The 12,371-nt window shown below is 38.5% G+C and overlaps 1 pseudogene; it reads right to left on the bottom strand.

Moving 5' to 3' along the window:
* Positions 1 to 10,875: 10,875 nt before the first annotated feature.
* Positions 10,876 to 12,138, bottom strand: LOC115242155 (annotated as a pseudogene).
* Between the last annotated feature and the right edge of the window lie 233 nt (positions 12,139 to 12,371).

Consider the following 12,371-nt stretch of genomic DNA (forward strand, 5'->3'; position numbering starts at 1 on the left):
TGATATATTCATTTCTGCAGCGACTTCTCGAGCAGAAGTATGCGGATTAACTTCAAAATGGGCTAGTACTAACGCGGCATTGTTATCATTAGTCACTGGCCTAGCACGATTGACACGTTTTCCACATGGAAATTTGCCATGTACACGTAAAGAACGCTCAATATTATAAAAAGTTTTTGCAGAAAGATGAGCTCTATCCGCATATCGTTCCCTGTACAAGGCCATTCTTTCACCTCCTTGGTACACTAATAGAAAGATCAAGGAGATACTTTCCAGACCTGTAATCACACTAGTGTCAAGACTGAGATCTAACCATACTGCAACTATGGGTCATCTTTGGAGAAAGAGTATCACTGACTCTTCAGAATGTCTATGCGGGCATTCTTTTCAACATTTGAATCACATCTTCTTTGGCTGCCGTAACACATCTGACAGCTCTAATTTACTCATCTCTGGACTAAAAAAAATCAACCCCAACATTACACTAGATGTACAGACACTGGCTTTCACTAGCGACACTAGAGTATATCATCTCTTGCACAACTTCGTCAGGAGTAACAATCTATCCATATGACCAATTGATTTACAGCAGTATCTTCTAGTTGATGGTGTATGGACAAATCCGCTTGGAGGTCTTTTAGCCAATACGAAGAAGACGAAGAAGAAAGGGGAGGTCTAAGGTATGGGAAAAATGCCGATCGAGGGCATACTTCGATGCTCGATAACGATGGAATTATGAAGGGTGGTGATGGGAAGGTGCCGATCTAGGGCATTCTTCGATGCTCGATAACGATGGAAATTCTGGAAAGAGGGTAGAGTGTCACCAGGGCAATAAAGCTCGGTAACCGGGTTTTCAAGGGTTGGACCACGTCCGAGTGAAATTAGAATGATGAAATATTTGTATTTTATTTAATCTCCTGTTGTCAGTTTTATTGGAAGGTTATAAGGTGTAACGGTTCACCTTTCCCGTACGCCGCGGATCAAGGCTCGCCGGTGCCAGGATTCGGGAGAAGGGGGAAACTCCAACTTACTTTACCTCGGTATTAGCGGTTAAACAATTAGGTTTATTCAAGCGGTTATTATTAAAGATATTTAACACTGAAAGCTATGCACAATGCAACATGCGGGAACGGTGCGTACAGAGTTCGTGTACAGAGTTTCGCGTGGAGCTCGGGAAGCGATCGGTCTGCGATCGCGGTGTTCGCATGCAAGTAACTATGATTATTCTATGTTGAACGGAATAGATCTTAAACACTACGGGGTGTCGCGTGGCCTTCAATGTAATTCCAACTGCCTGACTACCTTATCCTTAAAAGGACGGGGCGTCGGCATTCTCGGCGACTTATCCTTAAAAGGACTGGCGCTCTTTAGTAGTCTGAAGGCCGTGTGTGAAGGTGGAGTCGGCGCGACACTGGCGGAAATCCTAATGGCTAATTAACTCCACAGTTACAATGCGCGGTATATACAGTGCGGTCTTACAATATGAACAGGTCGCGGTATATATAAGGCGGTACTAGAGTTTATCAGGACGCGGAGACCGGAGCGGTCTTACTGGTCACGGTATATGTACAACGGTCTTACAATATAGCGGGTCGCGGTATTTATACAAAGCGGTATTACAATCTAACAGGTCGCGGTATTTATACGGAAAGATACACGGAGACCAAAGTGGTCTTACGGTGGAAACGGTCGCGGTATATAGAAACGGCCGTCCAGGTTGAACGGTGCGCGGGGCGCGGTACGGTCTTATGAACTAAGAGTGCGCCGTCCCAGCAACGAAGGTGGAGTCGGCGCGACACTGGCGGAAATCCTAATGGCTAATTAACTCCACAGTTACAATGCGCGGTATATACAGTGCTGTCTTACAATCTAACAGGTCGCGGTATTTATACGGAAAGATACACGGAGACCAAAGTGGTCTTACGGTAGAAACGGTCGCGGGGTAGTCAAACGGCCGTCCAGGTTGAACGGTGCGTGGAGCGCGGTACGGTCTTATAATCTACGAGTGCGCCGTACCAGCAACCGGGAAGCCCGGCATAACCACGGGTAGCCCGTGACCTGGTTTAACGCAGGGATTGAGAATGCGCCGTCCCAGCAACCGGGAAGCCCGTGACCTGGTTTAACGCGAGGTAGGATGCGCCGTCCCAGCGATATACCGTACATCGCGCCTGACTATTATAATCGCGAATAAGTAAAAGTGTACAAAAACCTGTGAAATATATCAATTTCTACCTAACGTCCGGGAGTGTCTTATTTCGAGCGTGGATCCTAATCCTTTGGGCGTATAAATCCCTAAAGACCTCTTCCTTAGCGGCTAGAGGCACAACATTAATATTTCATCCCACCGCTGCCACCAATTAATGTTGTGCCTCTAGCTGCTAAGGAAGAGGTCTTTAGGGATTTATACGCCCAAAGGATTAGGATCCACGCTCGAAATAAGACATTCCCGGACGTTAGGTATAAATTAATATATTTCACAGGTTTTGGTACACTTTTACTTATTCGCGATTATAATAGTCGGGTGCGATGTACGGTATATCGATACTGTTGATATGAGCGAGCGAGTGAACGTGTAGTGAGCGATGTTAATGAGCTATATTACTGAGCTATGTTACTGAGCTATCGTCGGTGCATCTCGCGCTCAATATATATTAATTAATTAGGTCGTTGATTAGGGAGGAGTGTGGTGTCCCTGACCGGAGCATGTCTCGTGCTCCGCTCGTCAGCTGTCTCGTCAACTGCTTTCCGAGAACCTGACCGTGACTTCCTTCTCTTTAGTCACGTATCTTACTTTTATTTTATTAATACTCTTTTATTCTTTCTTAATTATTTTTCCTTGGGCTCTTTTCCTGATTCTAATGCTTTGCTTTAATCAGCTCTTTCTCCATCTTTTCTGTTCTACTTTACTTGTTTTATTTTTTAATATTAAGAAATCGGTCGGGTTACGACATAAGAGCAAACAGAGATAAACCTTTGAACTACTTTTGGCATGTATGCGTGCTTTCTATTGCTAATTTGACGTTTCGACAGATCTGCTGCGTTTGTGGCGTCAATCTATCGTCAACATCTGCTCGCTATTGACCGCCAATCTAATATGTATTATGACCACCAGATACTGTTGCATTTGTGCGGGTAGTTTGCTAACAATGTTTGCAATACCAAAGCTGCTTAGTATCTGCCGATAATTTGTCGTCAACGCTTTTGACAAATCTGTTCGTTGTTCACTTCCACTTTGTCATGTAGTTTGCCGATTGATGTATTGAAATTGTGCTCACAGTGTTTTCAATGACAAAGTATGTTTCTCATCTGCGGCCTTTCGACAAACAGAATTTGTTGCCTACATTTGCTTCCACAGAAATGGTTATTGGGGAGATAATTAATGATAATGAGGTTTGCAGAGAACCGAATCGATGAGTGGTATAATTGATCTTAACCGAGAACTGCTAATTAGTTTGCGACGATGGTCGGTGCGAACTGTGACACTTGTTCTTGCTACGGGTACTCACGGAATGATCGAGAATCTCAGGAAGGGCCGATATCAATGTAGGAGCGCGGAAAAGATCATGAGAGCGCGGTTATGATTGGCTGATATATAGATAAGACAGGCATCGGGATTGGATCAAGGCCGCGGAGAGTAACGAAGAAAAATGCGTGAGAGAGCGAATGAGAGAGAATAAGAGAGTGAGTATGAAGTCGTTTAGGAAGTTTATTTGAAGATACGAGATTTTCCAAACAACCACATATGATCCTGTCGCTAAGCTATCCCCTCCGAAAACTAATCGAACAGGAGGTGATAAAACTGTTGAGAAAAATAATTTTGTACAAGTCGATTTAAGTTAAATCATGTTTCGCGGTTTTTGGCGGAAGCAAATTAATAAGTTTGGTTGAGATGGCGCGGGAGAACAGTCTGGTGCTCCTGTGTGCTGAGGAATCGGTCTCTTTCCATTGCGATCGTCCCTAACGTGCGGACACGTGGCAGCCACGTGCGAATAAGCGACCGAGCGATCGATCAGGCGATCAACCAAAGAGCGTACCAAATGATAAGTACTAACATACAGAGAAATCCGTGAATTTGACACTCTTTGTGATACTCATTCTAATGATTATATGTCTTGTTGTAAATTCCTATATCAAACTTTTTGAATTAATTAAGTGTATACAGTTTAAAGATAATTAAACAATAAGACTGAACTCATTTTATTTTATTTTGAATACCTATATAATTTCGAACAGGTTATGGGCCCAGTGTGCCGTTTCCAAGATATTGTAAAAGAGTTGAAAGGAAGTATATAGAACAGATTGAAAAAGAGTGTTAAGACTGTATAGATAATTGAACGATGAATCTGTGTAAAATCAATGTGTGATTAAACAAATTAAATAAAAGCACAAAGCGAAGTCAAAGAGACGTGGCGAAAAATAACGGTTGAAGAGCGTTAGTACAAAAGAAAAGTAAACAACACGCGCGGTCGATCGAGTTTCGATATAAAGCAAACAGAGAAGCATTCGGTCACGGTTAAGTTAGAGTCAAAGATACAAGCGTTCAAATATTAGGAAATAAAAAAAAAGACAAAATGGCAAGGTCGCTCGCGGAAGATTTCGCGAATATAGAGAAATTATCTGATACTGAAAATTTTCAAACATGTAAATTTCAATTAACTATATTGTTTCGTGCGAACGAGTTATTTGAAATAGTTACTACAGAAACTGATGAAGCTAGAAGGGACGCGGCGTGGAAAAGAAAAGACGCGAATGTGCAAAAACTGATTGTAACTACGATAGATAAGAAACCGTTGCTTCATATATTAAATTGTACGACATCGTACGAAATGTGGTCTAAAATCTCGAATATTTATGAAAGGGAATCGGAACAACAGAAATGTAACCTTTTAGAGAATTTCTATACTGCGGCTTATGATAAGAGTTCTGATATCGCGACATATATTAACAAATTAAGAAATATTACGTACAGATTAAATGCGCTAGATACTAAAATTGATGATAGTATGCTGATATCGAAAATATTATCTACCCTACCTGATGAATTGAAGCATTTTGTGAGTGCTTGGAATTCGTCCCAAATAGCTCAGAAAACAGTAGAAAATTTAACTGCTAGACTAATTGCAGAAGAAGCTAGGTATTGTTCTAAGGAAGAAGAAAGTAATACAGTAGCTTTTAAAACTACACAACAAAGATGCTTTAATTGTAATAAAACCGGTCATCTCGCGAAAACATGTAGAATGAAAACAAACACAAAAGATAAAAGCAGAACAAAATGCTTCAAATGTAATAAACAAGGTCATATTGCTAAATATTGTTCAGAAAATCGAAATAACTCTAGAGACGGATGTAGTATTTGTAAGAGAAACAACCACAAGGAAAAAGACTGTTATTATAGAAATAAAAAGGAAAGCAAGAAAGAAGATTTGGAAAAGATGGCGTTTCTGACGAGCAAGCTACGCGAACCAGACACGTGGATAGTCGATACTGGGAGCACATCAAACATGACGAACGACAAAAGTTACTTCAAAAGTATCTAAGAAAATCGATGCAGCAATCGGAGTAGCTAAACTGAATGAATCTATGGTGGCAAAAGAAGTTGGAAGCATTGAATTCGACAAATGCAGACTGAAAGAGGTAGTATATGTACCTGACTTAAGTTCAAATTTACTATCGGTAAATGCGATAACTGAAAGCGGCGGTGAAGTACTATTCACGAAAACTGAAGTGATAGTCAAACGTGCGGGTAAGACCATATTAAAAGGCGAAAAACTTAAAAATGGTTTATTTCAGATTAAATTGAAACCACAGAATAAATATAGATCTTATCTAACGGAAAACATTCAAAACGAAGCGATGACTTGGCATAGAAAGATGGGACACATCAGTCAAAAAAACTGGAAGAAACTAGCGATAGCGAGTAATGGAATGAACATATCGACTGATGACTTGAAGAAATCTAGCATGGTCTGTAAAGTATGTCAAGAAGCAAAACAGACTAGAACAAATATGGGAAACATTAGAACCAAACCAAGCAGACCTTTGCAGATAATACATACAGATCTCTGTGGACCAGTGGATTCAGATACCTGGGACGGAAAAAGGTATTTCGTAACTTTTCTGGATGACTACACACACTATGTCATGGTCTTTCTGGTCAAAAACAAATCTGAAATACCGCAGATAATCAAAGAATATGTAATGAGAGCGGAAGCACATTGGAACATAAAAGCGTCGAAAATACGATGCGATAATGGAAGAGAATACATAAATGAAAATGTAATATCGTGGTGTAAGAAGAAAGGGATACAGATTGACAATACAATTCCACATACGCCTCAGCTGAATGGAAAGGCAAAGAGATTAAACAGAACATTAATGGAAAAAGCAAGAGCACTGCTGTTTGACTCCGAATTAAACAAGGACATGTGGGGCGAAGCAATTTATACTTCTGCCTATCTACTAAATAGAACTCCTACGGAAACACTAAAAACCACACCATATGAAATGTGGGAGAAGCGAAAACCAAATCTGAAATCATTGAAAATATTTGGTTCTGAAACTTATGCAAAGATTCTAAGTCCGCTAAAGAAGCTGGATAAGAGAAATGAAAAGCATACATTCGTCGGATACGCACCGAATGGCTATAGATTGTGGAATTCAACTAAAAGAAAAATTATAATAGCAAAAGATGTAAAATTTGAAGCTCCTGAGACGAAAGTTCAAAATGATAAAGAAAAGAAAAGGATTAATGTAAAACTCGACAAAGAAAACGAAGAAGAACAAGAAAATGAAATTTACCAAGAACAAGAAAATTGGCTAGATGTTAAAGAAGAAGTAAATACATCAGAAGAAGCAAATACATCAGAAGAAATAAATACATCAAAAGATAATGAAGACGAAAACGAAGACATCAATGAACAAACAAATGACGAAAATTCAAGAGGAACAGTAAGAAAATTAGAGAGACAGAGAAAAAAACCTGATCGTTATCGTGATTATGTCATGATAACATATACGCAAGTGTACATAAGTACATAAAAGCAGTGACAGGACCTGAAAGAGACAACTGGATAAAAGCCATAAAAGAAGAAAAACGCTCACTAGAAGAGAACGAGACATGGGAGATAGTGGATACAAGTCGAGCAAAGTCACTGAAACCACTGAAAAGCAGATGGGTGTTCAGAGTAAAGAGAAATGGCACATACAAGGCAAGGCTTGTAGTGAGAGGGTGCGAACAACAGTATGGAGTGAACTGTGAGGAAACATATAGCCGAGTAATAAATGTAAGTGCCCTACGGAGTATATTTGCCATTGCGGCAACAAAACAATATTCAATTGTTGCGTTTGATATAAAAACGGTATTTTTATATGGTACATTGGATGAAGAAATATATATATTGTTGCGTCCGCGGATCGGAATCGAGATAAATCGAATCACGCAAAACACAACCGGCACTCACACTCCGCATCGTAAATAATAACTCTTAGTTATGAAAGAACAAGAACTTTAATGAAACAGAACTATAGAACTATTCACAGAAATAGAGAACAGAGAATATCGTTAATAATCTTAAACACGTCCGCGCGGATTGACATCCGTCACGAAACTAAGGGTGCGTTCCGTTTCACGCATGATGCGCATAAGAGCATGGAAATTCGTTCCGTTTCTCTTCATGCGCACTCGCTGCATGCATGGTCCAACCTACTGTTAACTGCGTTGCCCCGCCTCTTCCGGTGCATGAGACTGCATGAAGTGCCTCACCTCGCGAGCTGAGGCAGCTCGTGCAGTTCATGCATTTACGCGCGAAATACATAGATTTCAAGTTGATCGCGGATCTGCGTACTTATCTGTCGTGTGTGCTTGAAGAAAATGGCAGAAAATACTCTGCAAGTTCTTGTTGGCGAGAAAGAAGAACTATATACAATTGTTGTATCGCCTGAAGAACAAAACCAAATATTGGGCGGAAGTAAGTTAGTTGGTTATCAAAGATTCTTTTAACTTAGGTTACGTTCCAGAACATCTTCACCGAGAAAAATTTTACTCGATAACCGACTCGGGCCCAATCAAAAATGCTCAAAAAAGTTAAAACTTTTTTAGAACGGCTATCGAGTAAAATTTTTCTCAGTGAAGATGTTTTGGAACGTAACCTTAACTTATAAAAAAAATTCTGAGAATATTATGGCTTAGCACTTTTATATGTTTTTGCTTCTTTAAGTGTTTTAAGTAAGTCTCTTGATGATTTTTTAGATCAAGAGTTATTGCAACGGATAATTGCTAAAGAAATGGATAAAAGAACTGTTGCTACGATTCACCAGTTTCAAAATTCCAAAAAGGATAGTTCTAATCAAGATTTGAAGAGCGTGGAATTAAATGAAGATGATAATACAGGAGAAGAAGGACATAAAGAAAGTGGAAATGAAAAAGAAGCAATATTTATTTGGCCAGACAAAGTTATCATGCTTTTCTTAGAACTTTATCGTGAAAGGGAACATGAATTGGCTGGACTGAAACGGCACAACAAAATATGGTCTGACAAGGGGAGGGCCAGACGTGCCCATCTCAGATTCAAGCGGTGATTTTTCTATGAAAAGTCCTTAATGAGAAAGAAATTGTGTTAAAGTTTTAGCGCGCGCTTTTCACGCATTCGTCCAAAAAATATTATGAAAGGTTTTCCAGCACGACTTAACCGCTTCGCGATAAACGATAATCGAAGCGACCGTGTGGCTGAGCTAAGGACTATTCATAGAAAAATTACAGCTTGAATCTGAGATGGGCACGTCTGGCCCTCCCCTTGTGAGATTGCTTCCGAATTACAGAAATCAAATTATGATATTTCAGGAGTACAAGTCCAGAATAAAATGTCAAGTTTGAAAAGAACATATAAAAAAATTAAAGATTCTAATGCCAAAAGTGGCAATCATAATAGTTTTTGGACTTTTTATTCTACCATGGATTCCTTATTTGGTGAGAAAGCTTGGGTTTCTCCTCCAGCTTTAGCAAGTAGTGAAGGACCAGCTACACCTAATGTATTAACCTCTTCATCGTCATTCTCAACATGTCACTCATCTTCTTCTATGGACAATTTTGATAGTCAGGAATTTTCTCCCGCTAAATCCAAAAAAAGAAGAGTAGAATCAATTTTGGACTCATACATATCAGATATGCGAAACGATAGAGATCAGACGAGAGAAGAAAGAAAAAGAGAACAACTTGAAAGGGAAACAAAGAGGGAGCAGAGATGGGAAATGAAAAGAGCAGAAAGAAAAGAGATGCACAAGGAAACTTTCGAAATACAAAGGTCCCTTGTTCACCTTTTAAGTAAACTTGTTGAAAAGTGAATTTAAATAATTTTAACACAATTTTTTTTATTAAACAAGATGCTTTGATAATTTGAAAAAAATTGTAATGACTACATTCAACAGAATGCAGCGCTTAATCAACAATTTTATTAATGCATTTTAAAATATTTATTTATTATGTTGTGCCTCTAGCCGCTAAGGAAGAGGTCTTTTGGGATTTATACGCCCAAAGGATTAGGATCCACGTTCTAAATAAGACACTCCCGAACGTTAAGTATAAATTGATATATTTCACAGATTCTTGTACACTATCACTTAATCGCGATTATAATAGTCGGGCGCGATACGTACGGTACTTCGATACTATTGATATATGCGAGCGAGTAGCAAGCGATGTTAATAAGCTATATTACTGAGCTAGCGTCGGTGCATGTCGCGCTCAATATATATTAATTAATTAGATCGTTGATTAGGGAGGAGTGTGGTGTCCCTGACCGGAGCATGTCTCGTGCTCCGCTCGTCAGCTGTCTCGTCAGCTGCTTACTCAGCTTCCGAGAACTTGACCGTAACTTCCTTCTCTTTAGTCACGTATCATACTTTTATTTTATTAATAATCTTTTATTACTTATTTACTCTTTCTTAATTATCTTTCCTTGATCTCTTTTCTAATTTTAATGCATTGCTTTACTCAGCTCTTTCTTAATCTTTTCTGTTTAACTTTATTGTTTTATCTTTTAATATATTGAGAAATTAGTCGGGTTACAACAAAACAATAATTTGGATTTTTTTTGTTAAGTTTCAATGTTTTATGTTGTATTTTTAATTACGAACGGTGCTTAAAGTTTTTATATAAAAATTAATATTTTAGTTCTTTGTGCCAAAGTCATACGCAATAATAGGGTATTATAACGTTTTTCAAAAATATTTTTTTATTGAAGTTCATACCCTATTTAGTTATTAAAATTTTTTTCGTTTGCTTCAAAACGTTCAATTTGTATTATTTTTAAATTATTTAAAATATCATAGTTTGAAATGCTACGAAAACGCGCCAATATGGCGCTGTAGCCGCGTGACGTCACTTCGTTACTAAAACTTCGATTTAGTACAGAGTCATTTTACAATAGTTATTTTCGGGCGTAATAAAATCTAATAAGCGCGAAAAGTCGTATTCGTGATCAAAGTTATTTCCGAGCCACGTGCAAAAGTGAAACGTATAACCGAGACACGATGGAGCACGAATTGTCGCGAGTCCTGAAATTGAAAAACGTTGAAAACTGGAACGTATGGAAATTCCAGATACGCATTGTTTTGAATGCGAATGCCGCATGGGACATTGTGATCGGTGCGAGTGTATTGCCGGATGCTCTCGAAGCAGGCATGAACGACCAGGCAGCACGTGAGCATGCGAAAAGTGTCGCAACATGGAAGAAGCTGGACGCCTTGGCACAGAAAATCATTTTAATTGCAGATAGAACAATTAGCTCTTAATATAAATCAATGAATTTCTTGTTATGTAATGTACTATACGGATGTTTTTACTTCTTATATTTCTGCAGCATTAAAGCGAGTCTTCTCTTAATAATTATTTATAATATAATTATTATGCAAAACGCAACAAGCTATTATTACTTGTGGTATTTTTTTATATCAATAAGAGGCAAGCAATCTAATAAAATACGAAAGCGTACTTTCAATAAACCAAAAGCTCGCTCTATGGCCATTCTAGTTGACGATAAACAAAAATTGTAATTTTTTTGATACACCGTTAAGTGGCCATTATCTCTGAATGGTACCATTACACGTGAATGAATTGTGTATGCAGCATCTGCTATGGTATGAGAGTCAAAAGGAAAATATTCATTTGGCACCTCAATATAATGAGCGAGTGGGGAATTTCTAAACACTCTGGCATCATGTACTGAACCGACATTCCCTGCATAACAATGAATAAATATGGATTGCGCATCACACACAGCCTGTAAATGAATAGCGTGAAATTGCTTTCTACAAATGTATGAAGCAGGATCTACTTTTGGAGCTCTAATTTTAATGTGTGATCCATCAAGAGCTCCAATTACATTAGGGAAACGTCTTAATTTTGAAAATTTGTCAATGGTACGAGTTACAGCTTCACCTTTTGGCCAACAAATAAACCTTGGCGCAAGACAATGCAAAGCATATGTTATTCGTCTTACTGCTCTGAATGCTGTTGCTTTTCCAACGCCAAATTGAACATGTATTGATCTATCAAAATAATGCTATTTATTTTTACAATTCAATAATACAAAAAATATCAGTTATATTATAAAAATGAAAAGATACCTAGTAAGAGTCTGGAGTGGACAAAAACCATAATGCTATTAATAACTGCTTTCCTGGATGTATTTGCTTTCTTCCTACATTTGTTGCACTTAAAGCCGGTCCAATCAAATGTAAAACCATTTCATACGTCTCAGGAAACATTCTGCAACAAAATAGGGTTAATCTCTTGTGCTAATAATAATACAATAAGTGCCATCATATATTGATATTATAAATATTGCTTGCAGCTTATCTGAAATGCTCCTTGAATTGCTATCGGGAATATCCTGGTACAACTCGTTCAACATAATTTGTCAATTTTTCACAAAGAATACTCGGTCCTCTTGTTTCTCCCACCATAAGTATAGCATACAGAGTAGAAATTCCATTTTCTTCATCACTTGAAAAATTACTTTCAGATGAATCATTATTGCTGCTTGAAGAATATAAATCTTCTTCCGTGTTCATCACGAAAGTAGATGTAATACCAATCACTAAATTTGTCTGTGATTTGGTTAACCTCAAATTTCTGTCCATGTTTATTTAATATATTGCATGAACTGCACAAAAACTGTTCCGTTATTAAAAGCGCATGATCAGTGCATGAAGTGCAGTAGAAAAACGGAACGATTCTTGCACTCCATGCCCTGCGTCAGTACCCTATGTGCATCATGCGTGAAACGGAACGCACCCTAAGATGGCGACCCAAAACAACATGTCCGCCGTTGTTTAACAGCGAACTCCCCGGCAACGTGCTTAGAGACAATCTC

The sequence above is a fragment of the Formica exsecta genome, unplaced genomic scaffold, assembly GCF_003651465.1.
Source record: "Formica exsecta isolate Colony F162 unplaced genomic scaffold, ASM365146v1 scaffold573, whole genome shotgun sequence".
NCBI classification, from domain to species: Eukaryota; Metazoa; Arthropoda; class Insecta; order Hymenoptera; family Formicidae; genus Formica; species Formica exsecta.